At 39.5% G+C, this 14,136-nt stretch overlaps 1 protein-coding gene across 1 annotated transcript in view; it reads left to right on the plus strand.

Moving 5' to 3' along the window:
* Positions 1–14,136, plus strand: part of LOC142352014 (uncharacterized) — a 92,673-nt gene that overhangs the window by 14,390 nt on the left and 64,147 nt on the right. The window lies entirely within an intron of this gene.

The raw sequence follows: 14,136 nt of genomic DNA on the forward strand, positions 1-14,136 counted from the left end.
CTACGGTCATTTTTAATAGATAAAAATCAAAATTCATCTGGACTGACGTATATGAAAATCATTTCAATCAAATAAAAGCAAAATAGCTGAATCTACCAAAAGTAAGCTCTTTAACGCAATTTTGGAGACATGCATAAATTGTGACACTTCAAGACAAAGTCTCGGATCTGCTCTCGAATAAAGTACACCTGATGGCTGACAAGCTGTTGCATCCTCATCACAGTTGAAGATAGTTTCAAAGAGCTTGAGCTCCTAGGTGTAATTTTATCAATAGAACACTCGAAATTTTACCTTTACGGTAAATGTTTTTATCACTTTTTTGTTGATCATAGAGCTTTAATCTCTTTTATGCTTTAAAAAGAGCCGACAAATCATATAATAGATGAGTTGACCGACTACTTCCTATTGATTTTGCAATTGATCATCCTCTGGTTGAAAAAAGGTTTTGATGGATTACATCTTGCGTGACCCGCAACCAGAAACCGCTAAAAAATCAACATATGATGATTAATTCATGTTTGCAAAATTAGCCGCAACCAAGTGTAGCGCGAAGCGCTTTCTTTTTATTAACTGAAAATATGCAATTTTGCAGAACAAAAAGAGACATTTAAATTGAACTCAAGAAGTTTAAATACCAGCGACAAAATATGTAGCGAATTCAGGGCGCAGAAGCACAATTGTTCCAAAAACAGTGTCAAAGACAACTTGAATACCAAAATAAATTCCATTTGCTTGAATTCTACAACTTTCACCCACACAACAAACATTCCTAACTCGATTTTTACCTCTAATCACTCTGGAATTCTGTTGCCTCCATCTAATTCTATCTTTAAAAGATTGCAAATACATTTCAATCACATCTGATGATGTTGAAATCTGACGACAAAACGCTTCACAATATCCGATAGGCAAGACCATCAAAGGTGAGATTCGCTGACAAGGCCGGAGCTTCTAACGTCCAATAGACAACTACAACACCGTCCACGCTGGCACCAATACAACAATCGTAAAGAACACGCCTACATTAACAGATTATCCCCATTCAGAATCGTTTGGTTTCCCACTCTCGAACAGTTTTCTCTGTACCCTGATGGCAAGTTTGACTTCAAAAGTAGCCATATTGAAAGAAATCCGTGACTGTATCAACACTTATATCCAGGTCAGATATAAGCAGATCTCACCCTATATTCTCAGTCACTGGAAAGATCCTCACCTGAAGAACGACTGTGTCTGCGTAGATGACGAGATTGCCAAACCAAACTCGATAAACTATACGTACATAGAAGCCATACACGCAACGCATCCAGGAAGCTGGGATATGACTGATATGGCTATCTACGCATGGTGGCCAAATATGCATCAAGATTTGCTGTTCAAAACGGCAACATGTAATCCATGCGTCAAAATTGGTATAATTTAGACTCTATTATTCTACCAAAGGGGCACCATTAAATAGAAGTAAATTTCCTAATGAAGAAAATCAGATAGATTTTTCGCGGCCCTATTTACAACGAGAAACACCAAATACGTCGTTGCCTTCGTTTTTCAAAGTTTCGAACTGCGGATGTATACAATAGAGCGAAGCAGAAAATTTTTCAAAGTGCCATCAAGATAATGTATTTTTGCATGGCCTACCACGTGCAATAGTAATAGATCAAACTAAGTATCAAATCGGTCAGCAAGTTAAATCATTTTATGATCAAAGAAATATAAAGGTCATTGAAACTCCAATTCAGGATCACACAGCAAATGGGCGAGTAGAGAGGCGCGTTCAAACCATATATAGCCTTTTAGCATGTGTTAAAATTGCGATGCGAAATCGACTCAATTGAAAGGCTTCAAAAATTTCGAAAGTCTACCAACTACAAAATGATGTGAAAAGACAATCAATCTTTTACCATTTGAGACCCATTTTGGTTGCAAATCAAATGCTCCTTTTAGTAATACAAATACAGAACCAAACCTAAATACTCTGATATATTAAACCGTATTAAATATATATAAATATCGATCTAAAAACAGTTCGGTGGGACGAAATCACTCCAGAGGACCGCTGGGAGGATGCATTCCCAAGCGATATTGAGTTCAAGCAGACACGCCGCATAGACGGCAAAAAGAAGAAACAAGAAAAAACGAGGCATCTCTGTCCCTTAACCTCGAAAAAACCAAACAACAAAAGATCGAAAAAGAGTCCAAATGGTTTTTTACACTGTTTTGGCTCCAGGTTTGTCATTGATCAAAAAAGATAGCCAAACCTGGATAATTAAAGGGCGGGGAAGTAACAATACGTAATGCAGCCAAAATTGGGATAATAGCCGAGCGGCAAACTGATCTCGAAGAGTATGTGCACCGCAGCCAAAGGCTCCGACAGGAAACACAACGCAGGAACTGAAACAGAAGCAAGCTAGAGACGCCACAAGTAAAAAAATAAAACATCGCCAAAGTACAAATGATTCGAGTTTTGTTTCCTCTTTCCGCTCGAACATCTCTCGCGCGCTGCGAGTTCGAAGGCCAATAATGCCGAAAAACTATGTCCAACCGCGCTGCATATTCAAGATCAACAAAACACATCTACAATTGCAGAGCCAATCACAAAAAAACCATCGCCACAAGGACCGAAAAGAAAGCAGAAGACAACCAACACCAATCAACAATCAACAAGCAAAAGCCAACTCACATAGCACTCAATAACTGAGTCCGGTCAACCAACAATTCGACCCAATCCCGCCCTCCGAATGCCACAGCAAAAACAACGCATCCGATCAGAAATACGTCAATTAATTAAACAGCAGCAAACTGTGAGCAAAAGAATTATCTCCAATATAAAAAAAACCACTGAGCAAAATCCTGAAGGTCCCGAAGTAAACTTACAATTGGAAAACGTTCAGCAGATGTTCACCAATATGACTGTGAGATAGGCTGAATTTGCTGCGGATTCTGATTCAGATTAATGTATTTGAAAATACAAACTTATCAAAACGCATATTTTGTTACTTATATTAGCCAGTACTTATTTTATTAATTTTTTGATATAAATTAACTGTACCTTTGTTTATTTCGTAAAGAGGGAAGAGTGATACATAAGCACATTTCAAGTTATATAAATCTTTTCTTTGTGGCGCTCTTCATTAAATTTTCATCTTATTTCAAATTGCTCTTTATTAAATTAATCTCAATTTTCGTTTGTGATTTGAGGAAAAGTTAGTAATTGTTCAGTTTTCTAAATTTGATGACATGAATCATTGTCTGTACACACAGAGATCTTCCTTTTCTTTGTAAATATAAAGTAGGACCAAATTGAAGGTTAATTTCAATTCTCCTTCTCAATTGATTTTATTCAGTGTTCAGTTTTCTCTATTTCTTTATAATTTCCACTCCACAAAACAGCTTGGATCAAGCTACACTTAATCTCTAGTCGTTTGCTAAGCGAATCTCTAGTCAGATTCAACTAACGCTTGTATTGGGGTGCAAATATCACATTAAATTGGCCTCAAAATGACCAAATTTCAATATACAAAAATATACACAATTGTACATCGCGAAATCACGCAAATTCCAACACAAAACAAAATTGAATTTCGCCAAGCGAAATCACAACTCAGTACATATCGAATTCCAGTACAACAATACCGATACTATTACGCAAAAAATAATTTTGGGAAATAGAACCCAATATCAACACAGATTTCTCCTCTATCACGAAACTACTATTGTGACGAACGAATTGAGTTTTAGTGGAACCATGAGAGTTAGTAGAATCAGAGTTAGACTTTTTTGATTGCAATCAAATTTGAGCTGCATTTTTTACTGATCAACATCTGTCTGAAATTTCTGGACATGTAAATCTTCAAACAAACAATTTTCAGATAAAACCACATGACTAGCAAAAAAAACAACAAGAATGAAAAACCGACAAAAAAGAAACTGTTTCTCTTTTCCCAAAGGTTGCACCAAAGAATATGCCTATTAACTAAAGTTTCAATTAAAAACTTTTAGACACCGTAATTTTAACGTTTATTTTTTGACCGTAGAGGCAACCCGGCACATACAGATTCAGAAAATCTTTTGTAAGGCCGTTTCTACAGATAATCTTTTTTCTCAGCCGTTTGTAAGGCTTCAGCCAATGTTAGTAATGTTGCTAAATTCTCGTTAAGAAAGCTCAACTAATTTAAAACTCGCAAGATCTTAAAATCTGGCAAAACTTAGCGAAAAAGACTAAAGTTGATCATGAATCAAATTTTAGTCCAATCTGAGAGCCAACTGCTCTGTTTAGCAGTTTCTAATGGTTCTAAATGCGACATATTTTCACTATTCAAACAATTTGGTCAAAATAAATAATCAATTAGTTATCATTTATAAAATCATCGCCAGCTGTTTCTGATTGTTTAAACAAGTAATTGATTTATTTCATTATTTTAATAGTAAATTTCAAAATACTGCAATACCTACTTTCATTGACATAAGCACAGAATGTTATAACGTTGCTGTAAATGCCTCAAATGTACGGTATTTGACCTTTAATGGTCACCTTAAGCATCATGGTCACACTTGTTGGTCTGATGCAAAAACGTTTGTTGGGTCCATGAGTAGCTTATAAGTAACCCTAATCTTGTGCCATAACCTCGGCTTGATTGGATTTTCCCTTCCAAAAATCGTGGGGTTGTACAAAATTTCGGTCCCAACTCGTAAAAATTTTCAGTTTTGATCATTTTTAAGTTTTGACGACTTCTAAGTTTTTTCAGTTTCAGACGTTACTTCTTGCTGTCTGATGGCTTTTGTAGCTGGTTTGAAGTGGCGCCAACATTGCCGGCCCTCTTCTGATCTTGGAAACACCATCGTAGAATACTGGCGCTAACTTCACCTCTGACCAGTTTAGATCTCCATGTGCCATTTTGACTCTCGCTGATCTCACAACACCGTCATTGCCAGGAAAGATCTCAATGATTCCTCCCAGTTTGTACTCACATCGTTTCACAGAGTCATCTTTTGGCCAAACAAGTTCACCTTCTTTCAGGTTTCGCACATGTTCTTTTGACCAGTTCGATCTCTGGAAGGTATTCGCGAGTCTATCTTCTCCCAATCATGTCCGCATAAGCTTTTGTCCTTTTGAAGGATTTTCTCATGTCATTGTAGCGTTCACTGGATGGAATGAATGATGCATTCGCGTCCTCTCGTCCTAGTAAGAAATGATTTGGTGTAAGTAGTGTCAGGTCGTCTGGATCGTCACCTACCGCTGTCAGGTATTCTGCGTTGAGAGTCTGCTCTACAAGACACATTGTAGTGCTGAAAACTTCGTGTGGAGGCTTCGGTTGTCCAAGATTGCAATCATGACCTTCTTGCAACTTTGAACCAGTCTTTCCCAGATTCCACCAAAGTGAGGAGCTCGAGAAGGACCGAATTTCCAAACAATTTATTTCTGTGCTAAGTCACTCTCTATCTTAACTTTACCCCTCTTGTTCTTGAATGCTTTCAGCTCGTTGGCTGCTCCAATGAAATTGTTTCCGTTGCTGCTGATGATGATACTTGGGTAGCCACGTCTTGCAAGGAATCTTGTCACTGCAACTAGACATGACTCGGTGTCCAACGACTGTGCGACTTCGATGTGCACTGCTCTCGTTGTTAGACAAGCGAAGAGGCAGCACCATCTCTTCATGGTACGTCGTAACGTCGTAAGAACCTAACTTTGATGAGTCCGAAGTAATCCACTACGGCATGGGTAAATGGGAACACATGATCATCAAGTCGCTCTCGGGGTAGGTCTGCCATGGGTGAATGAATTGGGTTGGCGTTCCTGTGCCTGCATTTGACACATCTCGATTTGATTTCCCTGGGTGCATCTCTTAATTTTATGATCCACTAACCTTGTTGGAGCATGTTGCATACGTATTCTCTGCCCTCGTGTAGTTTGTCTCGATGTGCTTTCTCCAACAGAAGTTATACAACTGGCTGTTTTTCTGTCAATAGTATTGGATGTTTTGAATTGTAATCAAGGTTTTAATGCTTTAGTCGAATTTTTACTGCATTGTTCCATCCTCCTAAATGAAGACCAAGAATTTGCAATGTTTTTAAGATTTCGTTGCTATTTGGTATCGACCTTGAAACATTCGGGAAGCTTTCGTTTTGAACAAATCGATACAGTATTTTTGTGATGGATGGTTTTCGTCTGCTTTGAGAGGGCCCCTTCTGCTTCGTCGTTAACCTCATGAAGTAGGAAAAAAATCCTAACTCGGCGGAAGTTACTGTTTCCTCTCCAGTCGAATAGTTGGTATAGTTCAGTTTCTGTGGCTGCAGTACTTGTAACTTGGTCACCTTCAACTTCGTTCAATTGCAACCACGGCTTTGGCCTCCTTTCTTCATCTGTCTGGAGCCATGCCGACCCGTTTAACCACCCGGACTCCTTGAGACCTTCGATGGACATTTTTTGCCCTATTTTTGCCCTATTTTTGCCAATATATGCTGGGTTTTCGATGCCTTTAGCATGTCCCCATTAATCCATGGAAGAGTTTTCCAGTTTTTCTTGTGAGCTGACTGTGGCCACTTTAAGACTGTAGCTGAATCTGTCCAATGATAGATTTTGTCAATTCTGGCATCAATTTCTAGCAATATCTGCCTAGTGGTCCTAGCTTGTCACATTATGCCCAAATGCTTTTCAGTAGTAACCGCATTCTTATCGTGAAGGGTGAACATATCCTAGTTGAGTCGAACACGGCTGAGACAAAGAATAAGACAATTCTCTGAGTTATTTTGCTGGAACTTTCTGCTCAGTCCCATGACATACCATGAGACTGTCTGTGTCTACATTCTAGTGCAGTCCAAGTTTTGATGATGATTGTGGCTTGGCCTCGGAAGTTTTTCACAACTTTCGTTGATCTGTCTGCCTCTGGGATTTGGGACTTGACTTTTGCGTCACTCGTTATCCTTGTTCATGTGACTTCTTTGTTATCCTTTTCGTCAAATTGAATCCACCGTTGCTAAGGAGGTTTTGAACTTTTTGGAAGATTTCGATTGCTTATTGGGGTGTTCTGCCTAACTTGAGGAACTCGTCCGTGTAGAAATTTCGCTGAACAGTTTTGACAAGATTTTTGTCTGCTTTCGCGTTATCTTTCGCCACTTGATGCAAAGCGTATTTTGCACAAGTCGTTGAGCTCTTCACCCCAAAAGCGTGTCGTGTATACTCGTAGACTTCAAGCCTCTGCTCTGAATCTTCTCGCCAGAGAAATCGTAAACATCGGTTTTCATCGCTTGGGACAGCAACCTGAAGAAACATTGGTTCTATGATGGCTGAAAGTGCTATTTGGTGTTCTCGGAAGCGAAAAATATTTCCGATTAGACTCTGCAACTGGTCTGGTCCAGATAGAAGTTTAGTTTGTCGTTCAGGGCTACACATTGGTACTTTGCTGCCGCGATGAAAACTCTTCTGAATTTTTCGGGTTTGAGAGGGTTGATGACAAGACGATGTGGCAAGTACCACTGAAGCTTGTCTCTGGTTTCGGTCAGTTCAACCTGTTCAACTCTGCGGACTTAATCAGCTTTGACGTCAGTGTCAATGGTTTCCTGATAACGCTTTCGCAACATATCATTTTTCTCTAGGTGTCGTTCTAGGGACTTGAGTTGCCCCAAAGCAGAGTAGAAGATATTTGGTAACTTCAGTTCATCTTTTCGCCATAGAAGTTCAACTTCGTATCTTTCAACGGTGAATTGAGTTGTTTGCTCAGATGTTGTGATTGTTCTCTCTTCATTCTTCGAATGACCGGTCACATCACCTAGGATTTGATGTCCCACCATTTACTCAACTGGCTTGGTAACTTGTCCTGTGATACTGATACTGCTGTTGTAGCAAGAGTTGCTGCTGGCTTCGCTGATAGGGGACCACTTAAGGCCCATCCTAATTTCGATTTCTTGCCCATGGTTCAATTTTTTTGTCGGACTTCTTGAATTCTAATTGGTGATGAATGTCGCAGCAGTCTTGTCCATATTTATTTGAAATTCGTTTAGATTGTGGCTCTGGTTTGGCAATTTTCTCAGATGTCGGTAGCGATGTTTCAACCCCTAGAGATCTACAATTTAGTCACCCAACTTCAATTACTCATGAATATAGAATTGCACTTTTGTCAAGGGTCGAGACTTCTCGTGAGTTGAAACAGCTAGCAGCACAATTTCCTTCTTGACATTTTGTGATCCATGGATTCCTGCTACTGACAAAGACGCTTTTCGGCCTTGCAGCTGTAGTGTAGATACAGTTGACTTGTCCGCGAATGAGATTTAGGATCCCGTATCACACATTGCCAGCACGCTCAGGCTGTGTTTTCCCTTTACCAATTTTAAACGCGCTACTGGGAGTCCCATTTTTGTGATCATTGTTTCTACTGCTGTCGTAGCATCTGAGGCACCTGTTGTATCCTCCTTATTTCGGAAGTTGCTATGCAAAATCTTGTTGTGTTGTCGTCCACAATGGGGCACAATGCAATGCAGGTTCTACTTTTGCATCCCTTTGACCAATGGCCAAGTCTCAGGCAATTGAAACACAGTCTGAACTTCTGCACCTGTTCTCGTTGCTCGTTCAGCTTCATTGATTTAAATTTCTCGCTTTTCCAGATCCAGATTGCGTGCTCTCCGTCTTTGACATTCTGAATTCTTTGGTTTGATAGAATCATCAGCATTTAATTCAAAATTACCTGTTTTTGGTTTCTCGCAGTTTTGAAACTAGGAATTTGTCTGGTCTAACAAGTCTTCATGTGTGAAAGCAGTTGATTCTAACCAAACTTTGAAAACAATCAAGGTCGCTGCTAGTAGTCGATGAACCTGTAGGTGTCGTAGCCACTGCTATTTCAGCTGCAGTGAAAGTTTTCTGGTTGCTGAATTCAGAACTTCCTCCGATTCCAGGTCATGCTGAAATCCAAGCCGAGTCAAAACGTTAACCGTTTTTGTGATTAAATTTGAAAATTAAACAATGCCACTGAAGTCATCGTGTCTAACTGGCGGATGCGTGTATATCTTCTTGAGTTGAGATTCGATTATGACTCGATATCTGCCAAATTTCTTGCAGAGAATGTCCCCAGCTTGATAATATGCCTCTGAGCTCAAACCCATCCAGACATGTTTGCTTTCGATTGACCTGTGAGGCTAATCTTCAGATACTGCATCTTCTCAGTATCGCTCAGCCGCTGTTAATGTACAATGATATCAAAACGTTCTTTCCACTCGGGCCACACCAAGGGATCTCCAGAGAGTTCCGTTAGTTTGAGTTTTGGTAATCCTCTTGTTCACCACTCGGTTGGTAAATTGCCTGTGCCGTAGTTTGGCACACTGTTGTTTGATCTTGGCTCTCCAGCGATCTGTTGCTAGAATGGCTTCTCCGCCTGCTTGGGAACACTGATGTTCCTTGTAGCTTACTCGTCTCGGGCAAAAAACGTCTGGGAATTTGTTATCCTAATTGATTTAGGGATTTCAGGTTTCTTGAGATTTCTCGAATCTTGCAGTTTTGTTGAGAAAAATCCTACACCCGTTTGGAACAACGGGCTAGGCGCTGGAACTTTTGTCACCTCTCTCTAGTATTACGTTCTTAAGAGGGTCGATCACAACATTTGGAGATAGTGGTCGACTAGGGCCAGAGTGTTGGGCCACTGAGTTTTCCCAGCTTGCAGTTCTTTCTAGATTGTGTCTTGATCCAACACTTACTAAGTCGTCTGCTTGAGACCCAGATGCTCTTGAACTTCCTCTTCTCAGTTCAATTTCTATGCGCATTTGTTCCTCGTCGGCCTCAGCTTTCCTTTTTCGTGTTCGAGCTCTGTTTTACGTTGTCGCAAGCGTAGCTTGTCTTCTTGTTGTTGCAACTTGAGACGTAATTCCTGTTCTTGTTGTTGCATTTCTTCTTTTCTACGAAGTTCTATTTCCTCACGCCCCTGCTCTAATTCCAACTCTCGCTCTCGCGGTCGACGCTCTGTTTCTTTCTTAGCTCTTAGGTTTTGGAGATCCGTTTTGTCGTTCCGCCGACTTCTCGATGATCGCCAGTAGCCAATACTGGGTTCAATTCTGCTTCCCTGTGTGGCATAATGACTTGAAGAGATCTCGACGTTCTCTCCATCGTTTTTTAATACTCCATTTCTTGTAAAATTTACGGTCTCGTTTGGGTCTTTATCACCAGCCGATGTAGATGACACTAACGATGTTTGGTTTCCACAATCCTTGCTGTGCGCGTTTCATCTAGTTTTTCTACTAACCGTTCCACCTGATTACACAATGTCGGTTTTTCGGATTCGCTTAAGTTTTCTGTTTTTAACCTCTTCTCCAAACTTGGTAGTTCAGTCGGAATTGGAAGAGCAGCTTTCACTGTTTTGTATGCTCGAAATGTGTCTTCAAATTAACCGTTGAACTCTTTGCGAAACCTTTCGATGTGGCGGAGAAATGGTATTTTGTCAACTACCCATCTCAAAACTTTGCTCTTTTCTGGTTACATACGCTTGGTGTGATTCTCGGAAGCTTCTAAATACTTTGGTTTCAATAGTAACCTTTGCTGCTTTTTGTTGGCGTCAAAGTTGTCGTACGTCTCGAAAAAGGCTCGATATGCACTTTAGGCAGTCATTGTTTTGTTTTGTGTCAGGTAGCCTTCTAGCTCGGTGAGGTGTCTGGAGAAAAATTTGAGTAGGTCAGCTTGCTTTTTTCTAGCGTCTTCAGTTGACCACTTGTTTTCCAATCAACTGTTTTCCAGTGTCTATCGGGCTCTTTCCTGCCATCTTTAAGATTTCGTTCTGGGAAAAAAGGTCGTTCAACCAAATTAAACGGAAGATTCGTTGCTGTTCGTGTTGTTGTCCGGTTCGTCGGACCATATGTTGCGGCTTTTCAAGAATCTCATGGGAACTGGTATATCAGAGCCTGTTCTCGAGTTTTACGTCGGCTTGTTTCTTCACATGGTTCGATTGACTAACAATCTCGTCGAAGCAATTAGTCGCTCGGACGTATTAAGGGAATGTAACTTTATTTGGTTTATTGAAGTTAAGAAAATCCTTAGTGATATTCTATTTTTAAACTCGTGCTGATGTTTGTAAAGATTCAGCCAAGGTTATTAATGTTGCAAACTTCTCGTTTAGAGAACTCATGTAACCGAAAAATCGCAAGATTTTAAGATCTTGCAAAACTTAGCAAAAAAGACTAAAGTTGTTAAAGAATCAAATTTTAGTTCAATCTGAGAGCCAACTGCTCTGTATAACAGCTTCTAAGGGTTCTAAATGCAACAGAATTTCACCATTCAAATAGTTCGGACAAAGTAAATAATCAAAAATTTAACATTTATAACATCATCGCTAACTGTTTCTGATTGTTTAATCAGGAAAGTGATTTATGTCATTGTTTACATAGTAAACGTCAAATTACTGCAATATTTACTCTTATTGACGTAAGCACAGATGATTATAACGTAGCTGTAAATGCCTCGAATGTACGGCATTTGATTTTTAATGGTCATCTTAAGTATCATAAAATAAACAATTAAAGTAATTTAACGATAAATAAATAAATAAAGGAAAATGACAATTTTGCACCATATAGGTGCTAATAGCCACACTTGTTGGTCTGATGCAATAACGTGGGTTCATGAGTGGCTTGGGAGTAACCCTAACCCTGAGCCATAAACTCGAGTTGATCGGGTTTTCCCTTCCAAAAATCGTGGGGGTGTACAGAATTTCGGTCCCAACTTGTAAAAATTTTCAGTTTTGGCCATTTTTGAGTTTTGACGAAGGCTAAGTTTTGTTAGTTTCAAAAATTATTTCTTGAGGTCTGATGGCTTTTGTTGCTGATTTGAAGCGGCGCCAACATCGAGTCTTGACTAAGACTCGACAAGTCTTGCTCAAACTTTGTCCGAGACTTGACAAGTCTTGTGCAAGTCCTGGCCAAGACTTTACAATTTGGAGGTCATGTAATGAGCACAGTTACTGTTATTGGTTTGCTTCCGTTTTGTAACATAAGACGAAGGCCATTACTTATACTGGCCTGCCTATAAAACTTTTCAAAGCGAAAAACGAAGCACAAGACAACACGACAACTTCGACTTCCATAGAGTTCTCTTGATAGAGAATGAAAAACTCTGATATCTAACAAAGATACCCCTGATCAGACGAGTTTCGAGCGCACACATGTTCCCGGTGCGCTCGAATTACATAGTCTGGAAAGGCTTCGATTGCAGTTTTGTCTGGACAATGGTCTGGAACTTGCCTGATCAGAGGACACTTTGTTCTGGGACGGTCTGATCAGAGGTCACTTTCGTCTGGGGTGGTCTGATCAGAGGAAGTTTCATGCGCACACTAGTCTGATCAGAGGCCGATTTGAGCGCACACTAGTCTGTCCAGAGAACAATTCGAGCGAATTTTTTTTCAAGTTTTTTTTGTTTTCTAACTGACTTTTGTTGTCTCGGGTAAGAGTCAACAATAAAACAGCATTCTGATCGGAACTTCATCTGAAAAGCTGATGGGTTTGATCAGAACCAAGGGATCCAGCTGATAACAACCGCCGGTCCAATTTTCTTTCGGTGAATTTACTTTCAATAACAATACTTTCAGGATTGGTTTTTTGTTAGTTGAATGTAAGATGATAAAATGATAGATGAAATGAACATATTATAACGATATTGAGAGATTTGTTCATGTTCAAAATCATTTTCTGACCAGACTATTTCGAACGCACTTTAGTGTAAACAGAGGCATTTTAGAGCGCACTTTTGTCTGATCAGAGGTGATTTCGACCGCAATTTAATCTGGGACAATATTTTGAGCGCACTTTAGTCTGGACAATAGTCTGGAGCTCATCTGGAAAATGGTCTGGAACTTCTCTGATCAGGGGTCACTTTGTTCAGGGGTCACAGTTCTCTTGATAGAGAATGAGAAACTCTGATATCTAACAAAGATACCAGTCTTGGCCACTTTTTCTGCCCGTTAAAAAACGTTGGTTTCGGGATGACAATATGGGCCATTTTAAGTTGGTATATGCTCAATTAAGAAGCAGTTGGGCCCGATTAGCAAATTTTCCCAAAAAAGTGTTTATCAAATTTTGACTACTTTCAAATGCATTAACTTCTAATTGACATAATGTCTTCTTAAAAGTTTAGTTTGCTTGAATGCGCAGAAATCAAGACATGTCAATTCTTTGTGAAAACTTGACTCAATGCTTTTCAAGTCTTGGCCAAGATTTGACTTTATTGATTTGAGCAAGTATTGACATGTCTTCACAAGACTGATTTTAAGAGGTGTATTTCACCGGTGAAGTACTGATCAAGTATTGAAACTCAATCCTGAATATTTAGCACACTGTTTCACATCGAAATAAAAAAAAAACAATTACTCTGAGGATTAAAACTAATCCAAAACATGATTCGACTCAATAAATTTGAAGAAACTTTCTTAGTATATATTCAGTATAAAAAGTAAATATATACTTCTAATTATCTGAAAGGTTTTTCTTATTAAATTGTCATTTTTTGTGTAAACTTTTCAATTGTAATTTCTGCATAGTCTTCACGCGAAACCACGCGAAACAGAGTCTGAACTTCTGCACCTGTTCTCGTTGCTCGTTCAGCTTCATTGATTTAAATTTCTCGCTACTCCAGATCCAGATTGCGTGCTGTCCGTCTTTGACATTCTGAATTCTTTGGTTTGATAGAATCATCAGCATTTAATTCAAAATTACCTGTTTTTGGTTTCTCGCAGTTTTGAAACTAGGAATTAGTCTGGTCTAACAAGTCTTCATGTGTGAAAGCAGTTGATTCTAACCAAACTGCGAGTCTTGACAAGTCTTGTGCAAGTCCTGGCCAAGACTTTACAATTTGGAGGTCATGTAATGAGCACAGTTACTGTTATTGGTTTGCTTCCGTTTTGTAACATAAGACGAAGGCCATTACTTATACTGGCCTGCCTATAAAACTTTTCAAAGCGAAAAACGAAGCACAAGACAACACGACAACTTCGACTTCCATAGAGTTCTCTTGATAGAGAATGAAAAACTCTGATATCTAACAAAGATACCCCTGATCAGACGAGTTTCGAGCGCACACATGTTCCCGGTGCGCTCGAATTACGTAGTCTGGAAAGGCTTCGAGCGCAGTTTTGTCTGGACAATGGTCTGGAACTTGCCTGATCAGAGGACACTTTG

Source organism: Convolutriloba macropyga, chromosome 13, assembly GCF_964194025.1.
Source record: "Convolutriloba macropyga chromosome 13, txConMacr16.3, whole genome shotgun sequence".
In the NCBI taxonomy this organism is placed as follows: Eukaryota; Metazoa; Xenacoelomorpha; order Acoela; family Convolutidae; genus Convolutriloba; species Convolutriloba macropyga.